Source organism: Arctopsyche grandis, chromosome 2, assembly GCF_051622035.1.
Source record: "Arctopsyche grandis isolate Sample6627 chromosome 2, ASM5162203v2, whole genome shotgun sequence".
Classification (NCBI taxonomy): Eukaryota; Metazoa; Arthropoda; class Insecta; order Trichoptera; family Hydropsychidae; genus Arctopsyche; species Arctopsyche grandis.
In genome coordinates, this window is record NC_135356.1 from 31970171 (window position 1) to 31993890 (window position 23720).

General features: G+C 35.3%; 1 protein-coding gene and 1 long non-coding RNA gene across 2 annotated transcripts in view; one reads left to right on the forward strand and one right to left on the reverse strand.

Annotated features, from left to right (window-relative positions):
* The window catches only part of LOC143921156 (uncharacterized), a 325759-nt gene that overhangs the window by 262952 nt on the left and 39087 nt on the right, over positions 1–23720 (forward strand). The window lies entirely within an intron of this gene.
* LOC143922699 (uncharacterized) lies at positions 7724–12178 on the reverse strand. The gene is made up of 4 exons (XR_013261628.1): positions 11994–12178; positions 10138–10260; positions 9923–10045; positions 7724–9830 (listed from the first exon to the last, which is right to left on the reverse strand). It is a non-coding gene; the product is annotated as an uncharacterized LOC143922699 (long non-coding RNA).

Below are 23720 nucleotides of genomic sequence, written 5' to 3' on the forward strand. Positions count from 1 at the left end.
AAATGATGATCTTTTTTCTTTATCTATTTTGTATGCTCATATTATGTTTAAATGATTTTTGTTTTGTTTTCAACTGAATACAACTTATTTCATATGAAGAAAAGATTTGTAATTTTGGCTTTTATTTATTTATTTTCATTATAAGATTTTATATTACGGTTGAGAAGCCCTGCCATATAAACTAATGCAATGTAATCTGCAGTTCATACGCTCAGAAAGTTTTTTTTTTCAATTTAAATAAGAAAATATTGGATACGGTTGAGAACCCCTGTCATTTATACTAATTTAATAACGCCCGCGATGTGTACGATAAAAAGTAAATTATTCATTTGAAATAAAGTAAATTTTGGAGACGGTTGAGAAGCCCTGCCATATATACTAATGCAATGTAATCTGGAGTTCATACGCTCGGAAAGTTTTTTTTTTCAATTTAAATACGTAAATATTGGATACGGTTGAGAGCCCCTGTCATTTATACTAATTTAATAACGCCCGCGATGTGTACGATAAAAAGTAAATTATTCATTTGAAATAAAGAAAATTTTGGAGACGGTTGAGAAGCCCTGCCATATAAACTAATGCAATGTAATCTGCAGTTCATACGCTCAGAAAGTTTTTTTTTTCAATTTAAATACGTAAATATTGGATACGGTTGAGAACCCCTGTCATTTATACTAATTTAATAACGCCCGCGATGTGTACGATAAAAAGTAAATTATTCATTTGAAATAAAGAAAATTTTGGAGACGGTTGAGAAGCCCTGCCATATAAACTAATGCAATGTAATCTGGAGTTCATACGCTCGGAAAGTTTTTTTTTTCAATTTAAATACGTAAATATTGGATACGGTTGAGAACCCCTGTCATTTATACTAATTTAATAACGCCCGCGATGTGTACGATAAAAAGTAAATTATTCATTTGAAATAAAGAAAATTTTGGAGACGGTTGAGAAGCCCTGCCATATAAACTATTGCAATGTAATCTGCAGTTCATACGCTCAGAAAGTTTTTTTTTTCAATTTAAATACGTAAATATTGGATACGGTTGAGAACCCCTGTCATTTATACTAATTTAATAACGCCCGCGATGTGTACGATAAAAAGTAAATTATTCATTTGAAATAAAGAAAATTTTGGAGAAGGTTGAGAAGCCCTGCCATATAAACTATTGCAATGTAATCTGCAGTTCATACGCTCAGAAAGTTTTTTTTTTTTCAATTTAAATACGTAAATATTGGATACGGTTGAGAACCCCTGTCATTTATACTAATTTAATAACGCCCGCGATGTGTACGATAAAAAGTAAATTATTCATTTGAAATAAAGAAAATTTTGGAGACGGTTGAGAAGCCCTGCCATATAAACTAATGCAATGTAATCTGCAGTTCACACGCTCAGAAAGTTTTTTTTTTCAATTTAAATAAGAAAATATTGGATACGGTTGAACATTTTGAACATTTTTGAACATTTTGTCGCTTAAACATTTTGTCGCGGGTACATTTGGTCAGTGCACTAATTTTCGGGTACATTTTGTCGTTGAACATTTTGGACTTGCACCAATTGTCGTGTAACCCCATCAACCAACCAAGCATAAGTGTAAATTCGATGATCTCAAAACCTAATGCGCCTACTGTATTCGCTACAAAAGGCAAACCGTCGGCAAAGTTATCTGGAAAATCCAATGCAAATACCAAAACGAGAACTTCATGTGGGAACATTTTGAAAGCACAACCAAAATCTACATCAAGCTTGAAAGCGAATATTTTAATTGCATTCACTTTAAAAGAAAGCAATTCCGACTGGACGAATATCTGAAACCTGCGAATTTACTGCTAGCGAGCAAATCCAAGGGAGCTGCTGTTAAATTAGCGGATTTCGGTTTGGCAATCGAAGTTCAAATACGAATGCTAGACTTGGTTCAAATACAAAAGTTAGCCCAAAGACAACCAAAAACTCCTCCGAGGCTGAGGTTACTGTGGTCACTAAACTTGTTTCAAAAGTTACTCCAAATATATTTGTAAAATATTTGTTAAATGTGTGTAAAATATATACACATACATATATGTATGTACATGCACATGTGTATATATTAACGATGATTTAACGTTTGTTTTATATTTTTTCCGTTGCCATGGATCTCCCCAAGTGCGACCCTGTGGGAAAAAGTGCTTGCAATAGTTATAATCTACTATGTAACGCGAATACAAGGATATGTGAATGCCTTGGTCATCTGTACTTTAATAAACACAATGATGCGTTAGAGACTGCGGGTGTCGAAGCACTGCCTACAGATCTTCTATCGATTCCGTCGGAGAGTAATCATGCAACGACAGTAATCGTTCTGTTACTTTTGATTACTGTAGATTTTTCAGGAACAGAATTGAAATATCGACAGAAAGATGGTAAAGAGTCATGAAAATTAGAGGAGATTATATTTTGAATTAAAATGTACAAAAAAAATGGATTCGTTTCCGGTACCCCTAGTACACATACATATAGATATGCTAAAATTCATGTAATAGAAGTGCCTTGGACGAAAAAAAAGTATATACATAAAAACATACCTATGTATGTATATATATTTTCAAAATAATATTTTTGAAAAAAATGGTTTTTATATACATACATACCTGTGTATATTTTATATACCAGAAGGACATAGTGTAATTTAAAATTAAGTTCCATAACATTAAATAAATATGTTTGGTAACAGCTCCATAACATATAAAAAAGGCTACGTAAACGGCTACGAGGAGCGAAAACCACCATAAAATACACTCAATGACTGGGTTATTGTGGTTGAAGCCGGATCATCTTTGCCAGGATGAATGAAAAATATGTTGTTTTTATATGTATACCTATGTATATTTTAAACACCAGAAACGCCATATTATTTATGGGTGAGAGAAAAGAACGCCCCACAAAAGACACAAACAAAGGAGACATACATATTGTAAGATCATTCCAAGAAATAAATTTTACCGCAAAATCGCTTTGGTATACATTTGCAAAATTTTCCAAACGGTCAACGGCGAGAATTCGAAATCAAATGAATCGTATGCCGAAAAGCCGGAGCCGGTATTAACGATGCTGGAGATGACGATAGTCCAAGTTGGAAATTGAGCCTACATATACATACATATGTATGTACCCAGATACATGAGTACATGGCACAGTTCGCAGTTCGAACGATGGCACAGTTCGCCTTTGGGATTTGGCAAAATTAGAAGGAATAAGCTTAGTTAATAGGTAAGCTGTATAGGTATACATTATAATAAACATAAAATTATCAAGAAATATATGTGTTTAGATCGAAATCGATGTTTAATCGTGGCGCAGGACCCGTCATCGGCATGGCTCCTTGCGAAAACAATCAATCGTTCGCCGCAGCCACTCAAGACGGTTCAGTATTCATACTCTGAGCCATTAAAGACTGGAAATAATAAGGATTAGTGTGATGCCAAGCGTGTTTCGTAGCCTCAAAAAGGTATGTGTAGTCACTAGTCACACTGCTTGTGTAATGTGCTGGGGAGATTCAAAATAGATATGCGGTATCTACATACATATATAACATATCTCGGACGAGCTAACATATCTCATTTGGCAGAAGAGGAACGAAGAGGGGCATATGATGTAACCAAAATAAATATTTGCTTTTCTTATATTGCTCATATTTAATGAGAATTTTTTTTTTTTTTTTTGAGGAAACATTACAATAAGAGTCACATTTTGGATTCTCAACAAGAAAACTTACCAATGTATTTTTACCGATATATTTAACGACAAAGTATCAATCGTCGAGTAAAAATCCAGTAAAAGGATATCTACTCGAGGGAGCCGTCGAAAGGTACGCATTCGACCAGCACAAGCCTGGTTGCCGACTTTGAGCCTCACCATGAGCAACACATAAGCGAATTCCCCATAAGTGACAATTCCGAAGTTGGGGACGAAGAAAACTACAGTCCCGGTGAAAAGGATTGCTTATTCAACAACAAATTCAAAGTGGAAATGGCCAATAGAATATCTACAGAATAGCGCCTGATATCTACAGGACAGTTTATTCCTCATGTGAATGATATTCTGATTTGAATGTTTTTAATCAGAATATCTAGATATTGAAATTCAATTCTTATTCTGACAAATTGGAATCAGAAGACAGTGTGATTTTTTGTCTAGTCAAACATGCGATCAATCGTAATGATTTACATTCCAAAAGTGAGCAAACTTTTTTGCACAGATTCAAAGCTGAACATTCAATAATTGGCAAAAGCCACCGCTATTTGCAGTCGGATAAGTTGTAAAAAACAACTAATTACACAAAATCACCAACAAACTGATTTTGCAGGCGTCCCTAGTCCAACTATTATAATATCGCAGTATGTAAAAAATATAATATAGTAAAACTCACGTGTACAATTTAAAGAAGTTTTCCATACCTAGCGGTATGCAAAATTTTAAAACGGCGGTTTAGAGAATTATACGTCAGAAAGACTTTTGTGTTGAAACACGCAACATCAGATTTTCCGACCAAAATATTAACGATGGTGTAGATCGTCTATCTGTGTGCAGTAATAGAAATTGCATAGATGATGACGACGTTTATGACGATTATTACATTGAGCCGTCAAAACGAATTTAATTCTCAAAGAAATTATTAAAATAAAGGATATGTAAATTTGTTTAGTAGTCGTTTCAAAATATCATCATATTCAAAGTAACTTGATAGAATGAAGATATAGTAAAATGATCATACACTACCTTTTCAGATTGTTATGGCTCTTACTAGACACTTTTGTAAAAGTCTTTGCCAAATTTCGGTTGTTTGTAATAAATGAGCAATATATTATATATATATATATATATATATATATATATATATATATATATATATATATATATATATATATATATATATATATATATATACATATATATATATTTATTTATCTATATTTGTTTTTATTTTTTGTAGGAAGGGTTTTTGTTAGGAAACATAACAAGAGAAGTAACGAGTCACATTTCCGACTCTCAAAATAAAAGAGAACGTCATATACGAAATGTTGACAGATTCCACACCAAAAGTATGTAGTCGGTTGGTATAGATATCGCCGTAACAATTCCCTAAAAATGACAATGCGGGAGAAGATATTGTCGAGAAGTTTGAAAAAGTATTTTGAACGCCAAAATTGCATAATTGATACTTTTTGTGCTGCAACATAACGTGCAGACAAACGCCAGGCAATTCGACGCACACTTTCAGCTATCGATTTTCGAAAATCGGTCACAATGGCAGTTTCGAATTGATGCAAGATGTGACGAGCAATGTTGGGGAAAAAGTGTCGGGTTATAAGCGCGGAATGAAAGGTGACAGGTGTGATCCTTTCAACAAAGCGGTTAGAACTGCCAGTGGGAAGGGCATTGCCAGTGTTGCGAGTGCTGTAGAAAGAGCGTTGTCTGAAGCTGCGGCTGAAGCTGTCCAACACGAGACTGCGATACGTGCCGTGCCGTCTCGACTGAAATCAATCAGATGATACAGCTTTTGGCGGAGCATTATCAAACTAATGTCACTAATGTACTTCAACCGGCTCGCTGCGATGCAGCCAGACTCAAGAATGAACGCGAACTCGTTCAACCCATTTTAGCTTCCGTGACGGCTCCCATTTCTGAACCATTCGATTTTGTCAACGACTTGATTAAAAACGATCTCAAGCGATGCCCGCCAATACAAAATGCACAATCATCAACTTCAGCAGTCACCGAAAGCTGTCCAGTTCTAAGAGTAGCCACCTCGTCAGGTTTAGATACTATGAATGAAACCAAAGTTTCCGGACATTCGTTCGGAATTCATTCGGAAGCCGCTTTGAGTTCAGAAAATATGGTTTGTTTTTGCTTTTGTAAAATTTGAACATTGATTAATTGTGTTTAAATTTGTTGTTATTTTTATTTTTATATTACAGGAAGAGAGAAAAAGTAACGTGTCTAAAAATTGGCAACTTAATACTGAAAATTCAAATACTAATCATGATGCGTGACTGAAAGAAAAATTTTCATGATATGTAAGTGTCTTAAAAATAGTCAAAAAGAAAAAAAATTCTTATATACATATAGAATATTTTACATTTAAGTATGTATTTTTTTTAATATAAAATTATGAAACGGTAGGAATTCTAAATCTGCTTAAGTATTGCATGTATTTAAGGACAGTAATAGATGAATTTGACATTTAAACTATGAAATGCATTTATACACTGCCATGAATTCATTAACTTCATAAATAACCTATAAGATATTTGAACCGAGTATTGCGAGAAGATTAGTTGAAGCCGATTATATACCGTCCCCATGTTCGGTAAACTGCAATCTATGTATTTGCAATCAGTGTGATTTTTTGTCTAGTCAACCATCGGCTGGGGAATGAGTTGTCGTGGAAAGACAAATTATATATTTTTTCCATTCTTTTCTTAGGCAAAAACCAAATGATCGCAATCAGATCAGAGAGCGGAATAATAATTAGGAATAGAGAAGAGATCATAGACAGAGTTAATACGTTCTATGCAAAACTTTACGAGATTAACAACGGTCAATTTCCCGCTCCGGAATCGACACACGGCCAAAGGGTTCCGGCAGTATTGCCTAGCGAAGTAGAGGCCGCGCTAAAAACTGCAAAGAACGGTAAAACCCCAGGGGAAGATAATATTCCCATTGACTTACTAAAATGTGGCGGCTCCCCCCTACATAATGTCTTAGCTAGGCTTTTCAGCAAATGCATCCAGAACCAAGCTATACCAGAAGGATGGAATAACGTAACTATCATTTTAATACACAAAAAAGGTGATAAAAGCGATATCAAGAACTACCGACCCATTAGTTTACTTTCAGCGGTCTACAAGCTCTTCACGAAGGTTATTACAGAAAAGCTGAAGAATATCCTCGACGAGAACCAACCTATAGAACAGGCAGGGTTTAGGGAAAATTTCAGCACAATGGACCATCTCCAAGTAATTGGCGAACTAATCGAGCGCGCCAACGAATATCAACGGCCATTATGCCTAGATTTCGTATGCCGAAATGCCGGAGCCGGTATTAACGATGCTGGGGATGACGATAGTCCACGTTGGAAATTGAGCCTACATATACATACATATGTATGTACCCAGATACATGAGTACATGGCACAGTTCGCAGTTCGAACGATGGCACAGTTCGCCTTTGGGATTTGGCAAAATTAGAAGGAATAAGCTTAGTTAATAGGTAAGCTGTTTGTTATTATAATATTGCCACTTAGATATACATTATAATAAACATAAAATTATCAAGAAATATATGTGTTTAGATCGAAATCGATGTTTAATCGTGGCGCAGGACCCGTCATCGGCATGGCTCCTTGCGAAAACAATCAATCGTTCGCCGCAGCCACTCAAGACGGTTCAGTATTCATACTCTGAGCCATTAAAGACTGGAAATAATAAGGATTAGTGTGATGCCAAGCGTGTTTCGTAGCCTCAAAAAGGTATGTGTAGTCACTAGTCACACTGCTTGTGTAATGTGCTGGGGAGATTCAAAATAGATATGCGGTATCTACATACATATATAACATATCTCGGACGAGCTAACATATCTCATTTGGCAGAAGAGGAACGAAGAGGGGCATATGATGTAACCAAAATAAATATTTGCTTTTCTTATATTGCTCATATTTAATGAGAATTTTTTTTTTTTTTTGAGGAAACATTACAATAAGAGTCACATTTTGGATTCTCAACCAGAAAACTTACCAATGTATTTTTACCGATATATTTAACGACAAAGTATCAATCGTCGAGTAAAAATCCAGTAAAAGGATATCTACTCGAGGGAGCCGTCGAAAGGTACGCATTCGACCAGCACAAGCCTGGTTGCCGACTTTGAGCCTCACCATGAGCAACACATAAGCGAATTCCCCATAAGTGACAATTCCGAAGTTGGGGACGAAGAAAACTACAGTCCCGGTGAAAAGGATTGCTTATTCAACAACAAATTCAAAGTGGAAATGGCCAATAGAATATCTACAGAATAGCGCCTGATATCTACAGGACAGTTTATTCCTCATGTGAATGATATTCTGATTTGAATGTTTTTAATCAGAACATCTAGATATTAAAATTCAATTCTTATTCTGACAAATTGGAATCAGAAGACAGTGTGATTTTTTGTCTAGTCAAACATGCGATCAATCGTAATGATTTACATTCCAAAAGTGAGCAAACTTTTTTGCACAGATTCAAAGCTGAACATTCAATAATTGGCACAAGCCACCGCTATTTGCAGTCGTAAAAAAGTTGTAAAAAAGAACTAATTACACAAAATCACCAACAAACTGATTTTGCAGGCGTGCCTAGTCCAACTATTATAATATCGCGTATGTAAAAAATATATTAGGTGGGCTGAAAAGTTCGTAGGCTGAGACATAGATAGCGCTACTAGTATTAAATCCATATGATTTTTAGTTAGTCCTAACCTTAAAAAGACACGTGTATAAATTTGACAGCTGTCGTACTATTAGTTACTATTCTGTAACTAATAGCTTTACTCTTCTAATAGAATAGAATATACTCTGTATAGAATAGCTATTAGTTACTATTCTGTAACTAATAGCTGTAGTACTTTTAGCAGTGGACGCCCCAAAGAGGCTGTTACCGACGAAAACATCAAAAAAGTCCACAAAATAATTTTGGATAACCGTAAAGTGAAATTAATTGAGATAACTGAGACCCTAAAGATATCAAAGGAACGTGTTGGACATATCGTGAATGAATATTTGGGTATGCGAAAGCTCTGTTCAAAGTGGGTGCCGCGCGAGCTCACAATCGACCAAAAACAATAACGAATTGATGATTCTGAGCAGTGTTTGGAGCTGTTCAATTGTAATAAACCCGAATTTTTGCGTCGATATGTGACAATGGATGAAACATGGCTCCATCATTTCACACTGTGGACTGCACGTGATGAAGTGACTCCAAAGCGTGGAAAGACGCAAAAGTCGGCTGGCAAGGTTATGGCATCAGTATTTTGGGATGCGCATGGTATAATATTCATCGACTATCTTAAAAAGGGAAAAACCATAAACAGCGACTATTACGTAGCGTTATTGGAGCGTTTGAAGGACGAAATATAATTGGTCGTATTGGCGTCTCACGACATACGAATCGATTTACTAATATGCAGGTAACTGTACATTTCATTGTACAAATTAATCACAAAAACTTTGGAAATAAAATAGACCACACGTGAATGGGTGCGGCGCCTCGCAGATGCCAAATGTTAAAAATGAAATACATATGACTACAGTGAATTTCCCAGAGAGTCTGGAAATGATGATGATGAAAAAGTTCCATTTGTGGCTCGGCATGATACTATGTAGATGTGAATGTCATGCCAAGTTTCCAGGAAGTGCTCCAAACGGTTATAATAACAATTTTTCTTCCTATACATTTTCTTCCTTCAAAGTCGTTTGACATTTACACAAAATAGGTAGGATGTTTGTTTTCAAAAAATCCCCAATTTAATAAAAATACATCAATCACGCTTGTGAGTACATACATAGGTGCGGCACCTCGCAGATACCAAATTCTAAATTATAAAAGAAAAATGCAGCGAATTCACTGGAGAATACGATGAAACGATGACAATGATGGACGTGTGTCGTTTCTTGACGTATGTACATACAGCGATAGTACAAACCTCATTACGAGCGAGAATGCATCAGCAGTTCTGGATCGGCTGAAAGTACAGCTTAATTTTCAGGAAAAGACTGCATTTTTTCTAGTCTCCGTTTGTTATCAGCAACGATCTGAAATAGAAACGTCAATCAAATGAGTACAAAGCCAAAGTCAAACTAAAACACACAATTAAGTTTAACAATATTTGGACTTTCGAAGATACCTGGTGTTATTTGGATACAACTTCGGGAAATTTTATCAGCAGTTCAGGATTGGCTAGAAGTACAGCTTCATTTTCAGAAAAAGACTGCATTTTTTCCAGTCTCCGTTTGTTATCAGCAACGATCTGAAATAGAAACGTCAATCAAATGAGTACAAAGCCAAAGTCAAACTAAAACACACAATTAAGTTTAACAATATTTGGACTTTCGAAGATACCTGGTGTTATTTGGATATAACTTCGGGAAATTTTATCAGCAGTTCAGGATTGGCTAGAAGTACAGCTTCATTTTCAGAAAAAGACTGCATTTTTTCCAGTCTCCGTTTGTTATCAGCAACGATCTGAAATAGAAACGTCAATCAAATGAGTACAAAGAAAAAGCCAAACGAAAACACATAGGAAAGTTTATCAATCTCTGAATTTTCGAAAATACCTGATGATATTTGGACACAACTTCAGCAAATTGTATCAGCAGTTCTGGATCTGAAAAATGAAATGACCGCGTTCTTTCGAGACTCTGTTTGGTATCAGCAAAAATACTATAATTTTTGACTAGGGTAACCAGCTTTTTTATACAACAGACTTTTTAAAGAGAAAAAAATCTAAAAATATATCCTATGCTATAAACTAAACTAGGCAAAATTTAAAATAAAATAGATTTTTTGACTAGGGTATCCAGCCTATTTATACAATAACATTATTTATATGTGAAAAAAATCTTTATAAAATTCCCATCATCATTATGATATAAATGATTGCGAAATTTAAAAATTTTGTTGTATGAACAGATTGGTGGCCCTAGTCAAAAAATTATCATATTTTTAAGTTTGCAATAATTTATAACAAGTCATCGGAGCCTGAGGGGGCCGTGTATTGTTCAAAGGTTGTAAAGGCATTGTTAAAGGTTTGCCGATCCTTTTTTACAAAGGATTTACAACGATGGAACAATGGATAGCACTGTGACTATCCTACCTCTATTTATAACATAAAGATGATGGAAATATTTTTTTGATTTTTTCTCTTAAAAAATTTCTTTGTATAAACAGGTTGGTTACTCTAGTCCAAAAAAATATTTTATTTTAAATTTTGTCATCATAGCATAAAAACGATGGGAATATTTTTAAATTTCATTTCCAACTTGAAAAAACTAGTCCAAAAATTTATTTTATTTTAAACTTATTATATTTTAAAGTATTTATAGCTTAAAGACAATGGAATATTTTTTGGATTTTTTTTCTCACTTCGAAAATATTTTCCTATAAAAAAAGGTTGGTTACCCTAGTACAAAAATTTTTATGTTTTAAATTAAATAGATAGTTTCACTAAACGCCGATAGATGTCACTATAATAGTATAAAAAATCACCGATAGATGGCGCTTTCAATAGTTTAAAAAATTGTCTATAGTATAAAAAATCGCCGACAGATGTCACCATAAATAGTTTTACTTATCGCCAGTGGATTTCACGGCGCACCGACATCTCAGCGCCGACCTTTCGGCGCAGACAACTCAGCGGATGACAATTCAGCGCATGAACTATTTAGCGCAAAATCAATTTTTTCAATAAGTTTCAAATGCGTTTTCAAAAATAATTGCTGTATTGAAATTGTCGGTCATATCTACATGATACTTTCAAAAATGCGAATATATTTTTTTGTTACTTTTCGTGCCTTGAAATATTACGCAAGCAGGGTTTCTCAACTAAGGACGCAACAATTTATTTTTAAGCAGGGTTTCTAAGCCGGGCACAAAGGCACAAAGAGTATCGAATAAATTTATTCGCATTTATGAAATTATCATGTAGATTTGACCGACAATTTCAATACAGTAATTATTTTTATATTTCGAGGCATTCGTCGAAGCGCGCAAACGACACGGAAAGGAAACGACGCCACAGTCGAGGGGGATGACGAGACGCGATTCCAAGGTCGCGGTGGCTCTGATTGTTTGGTGGCAAATGTGCAATCAATCGACGAGCACTTGTGCAATCGATCGACGAAAGCAATCAACCCCACCCCACGGCAAACGCGACCAACGATCGAAAGGGCAACAATAAAGCTACAATAATAGCGTACCTGCGGGGGGTTGGGGGTGGTGGTGGGGGGGGGGCGGGTAGCGGCAGCTCAGAGCTCAGCGACGCGCACCCGCCGCGATGGCCGCTGCACTTCTGCCGGAAAATGGCGGCGAACATTGCGGTCCGCATTGGCACGAACTCAGAGCTGAGAGCCCAGCGACGTGCACTCACCGCGATGGGCGCACCACTTCTGCCGACTGCGAGCAGCGCTTCCGATGTAATGGCTGGGAGTGGGGGTTCACCCACGGCGATAGCGATTGGTCGAATATGCGAACGACGCAGTTAATTTCGACGCACGCGCCAACACCACTAATCGACATGCCCGTACACTAGGGCTGCCATAAGTGTCGGAGCACCGACGGGGACAACCCCCTTAAAAAAAAAACAAAAAAAAAACATTTTTATCGATATTCATAGCTGTATTTTGAAAAAAATACACAACATTTCAACACAAGTAATTGGAACTAAACAAAAATTGAATTGAAAGAAAAATTTTAAGATTGATAATAGGTTTTTTTTGTGGAAGCGTCTGTACCAAATCTAAAATAAATAAATATAGATAATTGGACGATTCAAATAAATTTAACTAAATGAAACCTTACATTAATATTTTATTTCATGTACAGTAGCCTATTCTTCTATCGCCTTCACTCTTCTCTGATTTCCGTGACTTCATTATCATTGCTCTTCTTTGCCCAATCATATTTTTCCGATGTTTTCGTTTTTTGAAGAAACTCTTTTTCCCCTTTTATATCATTATAGAATTCAATGCATGACATTTTATAATTTAAAGTACATTGAATTATGCTTTTTACTGTGTCAATAGAAAGCGAATTGCGCGCATCTGTCCATTGATTTTTAATTAATGACAACACACGTTCAACATGTGCATTGTGCGGTGGGATGGCGAACAAGTATTGGCACATTTTCAGTAGATTTGTATTTTCGATAAATGACTTCATATACTTTACTTCCTCATAGATTGAATCCGTGAACAATATTCCCATTTCACTTAAATTAGCAATAGTTTTTTCAACATGTTCCCATTCGGGTACTTCATGGAGATGCATCCATGAAAAAACATCATATTTCGCCAGTGGAACTGACCACTTTGCCAAATAATTAATTCTAACGTTGTAAAAATTCTCTACATCTTTTTCAAATGCTGCTACTTGTGTCGTCGTAATGTCCATGTGTTTTTTCAGTTTATTGTATGCCTGGGTTGCTTGAATACCTAGATATTTACTATTATATTTACTATGTATTGAAAAACTTGAAAAACATCAAAATATCAGTCCTCTTCGATCAGAAACAAACAGAACAAACGGATATTATCAGCAGACAGTAAGCGAACTGCGCGCGCTTCGTACTTGTCAGTGTCATTGTCGGTGTTGCCAGCTGGCAAAATTGGGCAGTGGCCGGCAGTGGGCATCCGCCGCTCTCGTTGTCGGTGTTGCCAATATGTGCGCGCGTATCCATATTAGATATTATGTGGGTACAATTGTTGACGTGTAAACGTCTTTCCTTTTTGGACCACAGTATAGAGAGTGCATCCCGAGATTTCTTGGTTCAAAAGGTCTTGTTCGATATATATTAAAAAATAATTGAATATTTTTTTTAAATGTCTAAATTTTGAAATTGACGTGGACAAATGACTCTCGGACTGGGACACCGGGACACAGACCTCGAAACTGGGACATGTCCCTGTCAACGGGGACGTATGGCAGCCCTACATTAGCCTCGCCGTTATTGTAGCAGTAGCCGCAGTATATCAGCGCTTTCAAAGATTTGCCTTGCTGGGCCTGATGTTTATAAAAATCGGATTACAAATGCTCAGATACAAATTTTAGGTGTTGCAAATAGGTATATTGAGTTTTCGAAACCTTGGACGTGCTGTTGGGTGTCTCTGTCCATATTCCAATCCACCAATTCCATACCTTAATTTTTTGCCAGAATTTAGTTTACATCATAAAATATCTTACCGGGTGTGGGCGTTATCACCAGTCGCTCCACAAATGGGACACACAATCCGTCGTAAGACTGGACAGCTAAACTTGCAATTCGATGTCCTCACCGAATGGCCATAATAGAAGACAGGCGGCTTTCCACCTCTGTGGCAAAAGGAACAATACGCGAGGTGCAGCCTATCGTTTCCCACCGGAATCTGGAATTTATATACATAATTGGGGTCAAAATCGCTTGGACGAAAATTTGATATGTCTACAAATATTGGTCACGATGATTAGTTACCTTACTGCTGACATCGCGGATTTGTCCTTAATGTGGAAAACGCAGAATCCCTCCGCTCTGGCCGACAACACAGTCTTAAATCAATTCAGCGCGAACAAGAAACGTCGTTGTGCAAAACGGAGCAACGAAAAGTTCGAGCTGGACTAACCTGAGATTTAACCTTGAAAAGTTCGCTTACGTCCTCGTTCGTGTGTTTCCTTCGATCAGCAAAATAAGTAACCCCGGCCACTGGAACGGATGATTCGAATGACGATTGGAGTGGGCGATGTGAAGGGTTTCTGCGGCAATTCTCTGGACAATGACAACAGCAAGGCCATTCGAACGAGCGTGCAGCAAGCAACGTCAAATATTCGTCCAGCTTTTTAAAATATGCACAAAAATCATCGTTCATCACGCGATCGAGGTTTTATCTGACATCACATCTACTTGAGTGCATATTTATTTATTTAAATAGAAATATAAAAAGATTTAAATAGATAAAATATAAAAAGAAAGTTGTATAGTGAGACAAAAAATAGTAATAAACACAGATAAAAATATAATATTCCATTTACAGTGAGTACCACATGGGGTAGGTACAACTGATTGGAGTGCTCTATATTTCTCTAATTAAAGACTCTCTAAAGTCGATTATCTAAAGCAGATTATGCTTCGGTAATCTGTGTTTATACCTGAAGGCTATAGACATTTTGTTGTAATCACCGAGACTCTTCATAAGTGTGTTAGTATGGTTATTAGTGATTCTGTCATAGAATCTACTGGTTAGTTTGTTAGTAATGTCTGTAACAAACGGGATATTATATATGGCATGCAGTTTTTTCAAGTTAGTATATATGGGTGTATTATAAATTATTTTTAAGGATTTATTTTGTATTACTTGCAGCTTGGAAAGGTTAGTATTCGAGGCGTTATTCCATACAGGTGAAGCATAGGTTAATAATGGTAATAATTTTATTTCATTTTGATTTGATAAAGAACTATAAAAATTGTATCTAAAAGTCTCATTTATATACTATTTTCAAATAAGCTAATTTATATTTATATTAAATTTGCTTGTGTACTTGCATTCAGGTTGTCTATTCTATCGTGTTCGTTTTACGTTAAAAATATAAATTGTGCAATTGGTACAACAAACGTTAATTTATTACCGGGTTTTGCATTCCATTCTAAGAATACATATAGGCAGATATGTATATGTACATATGTACATAGTTATTGTCCGTTGCACATATAGATACATATGCATAATCAATTTTGGGCAAGCGCTTATTAGTACAAATTTAGTCAATTAATTATCAATGTCAAATAACAATTTGTTGAATTTCCCGGGAATTCACGGAATTTTTGTTGTCCCGTGTCCCGGGAATTTTTATCTCGAATCCCGGGAATAGGATTTTAAAAAATCTTGAAACTTAACAACATTTTCACGACTGCACGAAAGGAAATAATATAAGTTCACATTTATTTATTTATTTAATAGTTTTGGACCATTGTGGCATTACAGGAAGAACCTAATGCGCCACAATGGCCTACATTTGAAAAAGATATAAAAACAAGTAAACTGTAAATAAAGGAAAAAAGCAAAAGCAGAAAACATGGTAAAATAATAAATGTAACGCGACGTTCTCCCGAGTGTCCCTTCAGTTGGTAGCGGTAGTAATCTTTAGGTTGGTACCAGTTACTTTACCGGGCCAACACCATACCCCTCTCGAGAAGTATCGAGAGCGCTCTCTCTACATCCAGCCGTCAGCCGGGACAGACCTACCTCCAGCATCTCCGCCGAGCGTCTTCAGAGACGCCCAGAGATCGCCATCTTGTGTCCACACGAGGCAGTACGGAGTTTGTCTCCTGCCTCCCCCCTCCCGCTGCTGTGACCCGACCAGCGGTGCTTCAACGAGAAGACGACCGCAGAGCCAGTTTCCCGAGCACGAGGAAGCTGTTATCAACGCAGACGACTTGCAGTCAGGAACCTCCCCGACTATATACCTATATATATAACTATCCCAAGGTTAGTCCACGTTTCTACATAACTCGACTCTTCTACATAATAACGACGTATAACGCCCTCTGCATCAGACGCGCGTAAACCCGTTCGTCACATAAATAATAAATCAAATACACAAAGAATCGTAAAATATTCTCAAAGGTTTGTTATTTATCAGAAAGTACAGCGCATTCTCCGAACGTGGAAGTTTTAAAAGCATAATGGTTCTGTACGTTTGGCCAAAATCTTTTCTTGTAATTCTATTTTTGGAAAATCTCAATACCGAAGGACTTGACCTTACCGATGAATTATTCCGAGAATTGAAAATTAAAATCGAAGAAAGAAGAAGCCTAAAACTGATTTTTTTAACACAAATGATTATAATTTTTTACCGAAAAAAACATTCTTTAAATGTTATAATAGAAGCGAATGTATATATGTACATCCTACGGTGAAACTAAATATTATGAAGCGAGTGTATTCTTCTTGTATTGACGATTCCACAATGGAAAAAAACTCTTTTAGATTCGGATGAAGATGAAACAATTGTGTGTTCGACGATGAATGAAGAATTAAATAAGCAGTTATCAAAGACGAATATACAAAATAACTTAAATAAAAATAGACTCGACTTTAAAAGAGAAATTAAAATATACATGCTGACAAGAGAAAAAGCGATAGTTAAAAAAAAATTTTTTCGTCCCTTTTAACAATAAAACCAACTTCGACCGTAACTGAGAGTTTTTTCCAATGCTGGAAATTTTTGTACCAAATCTAGAAATAGGCTTTCGGATTCTCATTTAAATATTTTAGTAATATTTTACTTTTATAATTACATTTTTTCCAATTAATAGATATATTATGTATTGTTTATTTATTTTTATATTTTGTAAATAAATAAATATTTATTTATTAATAAAAAATATAGTAAATTGAAAAAAAAAAAATCTTTTACATGTGTCCCGGGATCCTGGGAATCCCGGGAACGATCCCGATCTCCGTCCCGAGTCCCAGGAATTGAAAAAGTCCGGGAAATCAGAAACCCTAATATGTACATATATGTACATAGTTATATGGACTTCGTCTAATATTGTTGTTCGTTGCACATATATGCAGTGGCGGCTCGTCCATACGCACTGCGGTACTGCAGCACCCCCAAGGAAATTGAGAAAAATTTTATATTATTATATGCGTAAATGTATGTACATTATATGAAAATATCAATACTATTTAAGTGTGTATTATGCTCGCCCGCACACCGATACATCCAATAATGATCATACATCGCGGTACTAATATCAGAAAGTGAGGCATCGTTTATGATTTTGTGCAGTACGGTTTTCGATGGAATTGCTCGAGTGGGCGAAGGAGGGGCGCGGGGTCAGCTAGAAGCTTGGTCCGTACTGCACTCCCAACAGTGATATACACATTTCAGACACGCTCCTCACTTTTCCTCATTTTTTCTGCACTTTTTGTCTTTCTTTCTACACCTCTTACACTTTCTATCTTTCTACACTTCCTTCTACACGTCACTCTAAGTATTTAAGATGGTATAAAAATCAAGAGAAGCTGAGCCAATGTTTTCAAGAACTTAAATATTCTTCCGAAAATACTGATAAAACAATAACAGATTGTACCAATTTACTGAATACAATTTTTTACAAGTTAATGCCGCATCTAGAAATGATTTAAAACCAAATGCAATCTAGTAATATCGATGCATTTTCAATTAAAGAAAACTTAAAAAGTTTTACTAATGTCTATGCTGTCAATTGAAAAAAAAATGATTATGAACAGTAAAAAATTTAACGAAAAGGTGATAGATCTTTTTTCAAAGAAAAAAGACAGAAGAATCGATTTTAGAATGAAATAAAATACATATAATGTTTAATTTTGATAATATTATGTTAATAGTAAAATATAATCCAAATAAACATTTTTTTTATTTTTAATCAACCGCAGCACCCCCAGATATATTATCCACGAGCCGCCACTGCATATACGTATATATGCATAATCAATTTTGGGCAAGCGCTTACTAGTACAAATTTACTTGTCAATACAATAAATGGAAGATTGTGGGCTATTTTCCAGGAAAGAGGGTAAACTACAAAGCTAGAGAACAAAAACAAAGGTTCACCATAAAAATGAACAATGGTGCGCAGGGTCGCACCGAAGCTTTGTCATAACTAGTCACCGGAGCCTGAGGGGGCCGTGTATTGTTCAAAGGTTGTAAATGCATTGTTAAAGGTTTGCCGAACAATGGATAGCACTGTGACTATCCTACCTCTAGTCATAACACTCATAACTAAAGCCCGGACCCTGAGGGGGCTGTATATTGTTCAAATGTTGTAAATGTATTAGGAGTGTCTTCAAAAGAGATCGGTTTCTACAAATATTTCGGATATTACAACTCAAAAATAATAATGTAGAACACAATGGCTTTTTGAATCATTTAGATGCTGAATGCAGACAATTAATTATACCGTGCAGAGACATAGTGGTCGATGAGTTCGTCGTGAACTTCAAAGGCAAGATTTGTTTGAAAAGTGTAAAAAAATAGTGATCAAAAACACCGTGTATCTGTTAAATCTAATCTTTTCGTCTTTGCCCGCCTTCTGGGATGATCCAACTTTTTTTTTCGATGTGTCCTACAAGTAGGTAACAAATAGAAAATATGATTTTAACTAACAGTTTAAAAACTAACCAATAGACACTTTATGAGGGTGGGTACGCATTAAAATACAATGAGTAAACAGACAATAGCTTTGCATTCTTGGACCCAAACTGCCTAACGAACTATAGGGTAGGTATGAAAACATTTCTATAGGCATATTTTAAAAGTTTCTAGTAATAAAACTCATTTATTATACAAAACTGCTGTCATAAATAATACAAGAAATGTAGAACTTATCATTTAGTTCGATTTAGTAATTATGATGGTTTGAAATAATTGAGTTTAGTGACTTTATTCGAAAACGCTATCCCAAATCAACATCATGTTATTATTGTCACAATTGGAGACGAACAGATAGTCCCAAAATAACTGAGCATTATATTTAGTTTTTATCTAAAAAAAAAAATTGCGTATTTTTTGCTAAAATGAATTCACCAATTTGATCTTCGACATAATTTAATAATATGAACAACTAAAATTAAAAAAAAAAATCATATAATTTTTTCATAAAAGGTTCACGCCCAAAATATAAGCTACGCCCAAAAACAGCTTACTTGGCGAACACTGGCCACTCCAGTCTCCTTTTTAACAATATTCATGGTCAAGTTTAACACATTTTTTATATGGGGGGGAGGAGATTTTTTTGCAGAGCGTTTCGCTTATACCATTGAATTCGAATCCCCATTTGTTGATTCATTGAATTTATTTGAGTACACTGTACTCCAGAAGAAACATATATGCATATGTAATCAACACAATATTTCTGGTTAATTGACATTACAATCGATACCTGCATCATTCATAATAATAAACGGTAATATTTTTATAGATCACTTGTATTGAGTACACAAAATTTAATTTCACTAATATGACTTTTTACATAATATTATCTATAGCCCCTATATTAAAATACTTTCGCATATATATCGTAATAATAAATTTTCAATTTGGATGATTATTTTGAATGTGGAAGGAATCATATTGAATTTTGTTTTCCCTGTCGATATTTCAAAGCACGCGTTGATCGACTGGTATATCTGGTTTTGTACTTGTTCTGCAAAAACTGGTGGCAAGCTCATTCAAGATTGTATGCATACGTAGCTTGTGCAAAAACGTGCACGTTTGCACTTTATACTAATTTCAGCCTCCGATTTAACCGTCTTTAACCTTTCAGTTTCGATAAATGCATATATAATATGCGTATTCAAACGGAGCGTAAAAATTCATAACACTTTTTATTGTTTTATGAAATTGTTAGGATAATTTGTACCATCCCAATATCACATTCACATACAGTAAATATTATCAATATTTTACCATCGATTTCTGCATTAGGTACATATGTATGTATGTAGGTAAAAATATGCTTCTCACCTTTTACACGACCCATTGTATCCCAAACAGGTGTTTATTTTCATAATACAATTATTACATTGATTATTAGATTTAAATAAATTTTATTTTATGGATGTTTTAGATCGGGAATTTCCAAACTAGAATAACAAACAGCATTTACATATATACTACATTATTTATTTATTTTGCATTATGTCTTCTTCATTACATCTTTTTTCACAAAATAAATTATTTAAGTTAGTCAACACATTGTTTAGTCCATTAAGTTCTAATGGTACTAAATAGATAAGTGATTCCAAAGTTTCCCAATTTATTTGATTTAATTTAAACGACACTCACAAAATTGATTGCTTACCCTCAATTTGTCACTACTGTCTAATTTATAATAATTGAAAATGTATTATTATATAAATTTATACATATACATACGGAACATTTTGACCATTTAGGGCAATTTGTTATGGCACTTATGGTAAAAATGAAATAATAAAAAAAAACTTCCTACATATACAGTTGTATTTAATTAAAAAAAATAGTAAGTAGCATCATAATTAGAGGTAGGATAGCCAATGGGTAAATCCTTTGTAAAAAAGGTTCGGCAAACGTTTAACAATGCATTTACAACATTTGAACAATACGCGGCACCTTCTGGGTCCGGGCTTTAATCATAATATCATAATCATTATATCGGTAAATATAATGCAGTCGCGGGTTGAGCGAGCTCGGTGCGGACGTGTGTTTGTGTGTTGTTCCCGATAAGTATGTAGAATTTTGTGTTAAATTGGAGCTAAAGAGGAGGTGCTGGGATGAGTATGTAGCTCTTCTGGCGCCTCGCAAGTTAGTACATATTCAGAATCATTACCTATGCTTGATTTCATATTTTTTAAATGGAATTTAAATTTATAATATTTTCATATTTACATAATTACCCACATAATTTCGATCACATTTCTTTTGATAATAATTTACTATTAATTCGATCACATTTCTTTTGATAATAATTTACTTTACGATTGATTTATTAATGATAGTATTGATAATATTTAACGTTGAATTATTTCATATTTAATATTGAGTGAATGGTTTGATATTTAATGTTGAATTATTTCATAATTGATTATTTAATGTTGAGTGTTGAATTATTTCATAATTGATTATTTAATATTGAGTGTTGAATTATTTAATATTTAGTTTTGATAATTTAATATTTGATATTGGATACTTGTACTCAACGTTAACGTTATTGTTTGGTACTAATTTCATAAATATTATGATTGTGAATAAACTGTCAATATATGTAAATATATCATAAATGGAAACACACGTCCGTCCGCACGGAGTAATTAATAAGCTCAGAGCAGAGCTCCATGCAACCGCTCAGGTCCCCAAGTTGCAAATAGGGGAACGACTCTTGCAGTCAACTGCCATGGCGACATGGTGGTCCTGGACAAGGAGCGCTGAGATAAGAGTGGTGATGAGTGAATCCGTGGTAAGTTTCACTCTATAAAATGTCACACAACACTATGACGGTCTCAGGTCAGCGGCGAGTAAGTGCCGCCGCTTAACAAAAGCACAACCCGGTTTTCGAAGGTACCGTATCATCTTTGACAGAGAAGGAAACTCTATAATAAATCCCTGGTAGTGGGCAGCAGCTCTGCCAGTATAAGATGTCAAAACATTTACTGCGCTGTAGAAGGAAGTGGGAATCCACTGCAGTATTCTCCCAAGATAACTATGATGTACAAAAATAAAAGTGTGAAGAAGTCTGACTCTCCGGCTGACACCCGGCGCCTTCGAGGTTCCAGGTCTCACGGTGTGAAATTGGCTACTGGCCACATGCATGTGACTCACCAGGCATCATGTGGAAAATATGCGACTGGAGAAACTTTACGGAACAAATCCAAAATAGGTACTTGGAACGTTAGAGGACTCCTGAATCCTGGGAAAACACTGGTTGTTGAGAAAGAGATGTACAGTCATGGGCTAGATATACTCGGAATCTCGGAAACGCACTGGAAGAACAACGGCCATTATAAAACTTCAAATGGAAATACGATATATTTTTCTGGTAACCAAGATTCGTCACATAGCGGTGTCGCGGTGATCTTAGCATCTAAATTAACCAGTGCACTAATTGGCTACAACCCCATAAGTGACAGACTTATACACTTAAAACTCAACACGCATCCGTATAAACTAAACATCCTTCAAGTATATGCTCCTACTGCAGATGCCGAAGATATTAAAATAAATGCGTTCTATGCTTCACTACTCGATACATTGTCAAATATCTCAAACAAAGAAATGACCATCATTCTTGGTGATTTTAATGCCAAAGTCGGTAATAATAGCAACATTGATAACATAGTAGGTAAATATGGATTGGGTATTCAAAATGAGAGAGGAGAGAAACTTATAAGTTTCTGCATTGAAAATAAAATGTCCATTATGAATACTTGGTTTCAACATCATCCTAGGCGATTGTACACTTGGATATCTCCTGGGGATCGTCACCGCAACCAAATCGATTATGTATTAATAAATTCTAGATGGAAATCATCGATACATAACGTCAAAACATATCCAGGTGCAGATTGCGGATCGGACCATAACTTACTTGTTGCTAAATTTCGACTGAAATTGAAAATGATTAAAAGACATCAAAATAAAGCAATTAAACTCACCAATGATGATGTAATTAATTTTGGCAATGTAATCAGAGAAAAAGATGCAGAATTCCAAATAAATCCTAATGTAGATGTAGAAGAGTCTTGGAAAATTTTTAAAGATCTCATAATTCGGTATGCCAGAAAACATCAAACACCGCAAAATGAACATCGTAAGTCTTTTATCTCTGATTCAACTTGGGTTAAGATAAAAGAACGTAAAAGACTTAAACAAACTGGCATAACATCGACAGAATATCTTGAAAGGTATGCAATATTACATAAAGATATTCAAAGGAGTTGTAGGCGGGATAAAGCTAAATATATAAATGACATATGTGAGGAGATAGAAAAACACGCATTAAAGAATCAGGCAAGGGATATTTTTCACAAAGTAAAAATCGTCACTCAAAAATTTTCACCCAAAACTTGGACAATAGATGATCAATTTGGAAACACGCTTACAGATATTGATGTGATACTCAACCGATGGAAAGAATACTGTTCGGAATTGTACAGTGGTAGTTCGTCGACCTCAATTGTTTCCCTAATTGATGATGTCAGGGAGCCTGACATCTTGACATCTGAAGTTGTAAATGCCATAAAGAAACTGAAATGTAAAAAGTCTCCTGGCAGCGATGGTATACAAGCTGAACTTCTGAAAGAGCTTGGTGAAACTGCGATAAAGGCGCTATGTAATATGTGCAACAAGATCTGGGTAAACGGAGTATGGCCGAAAGATTGGGTCAATTCAATATTCATTCCCTTACACAAGAAAGGATCTACAAAAAAATG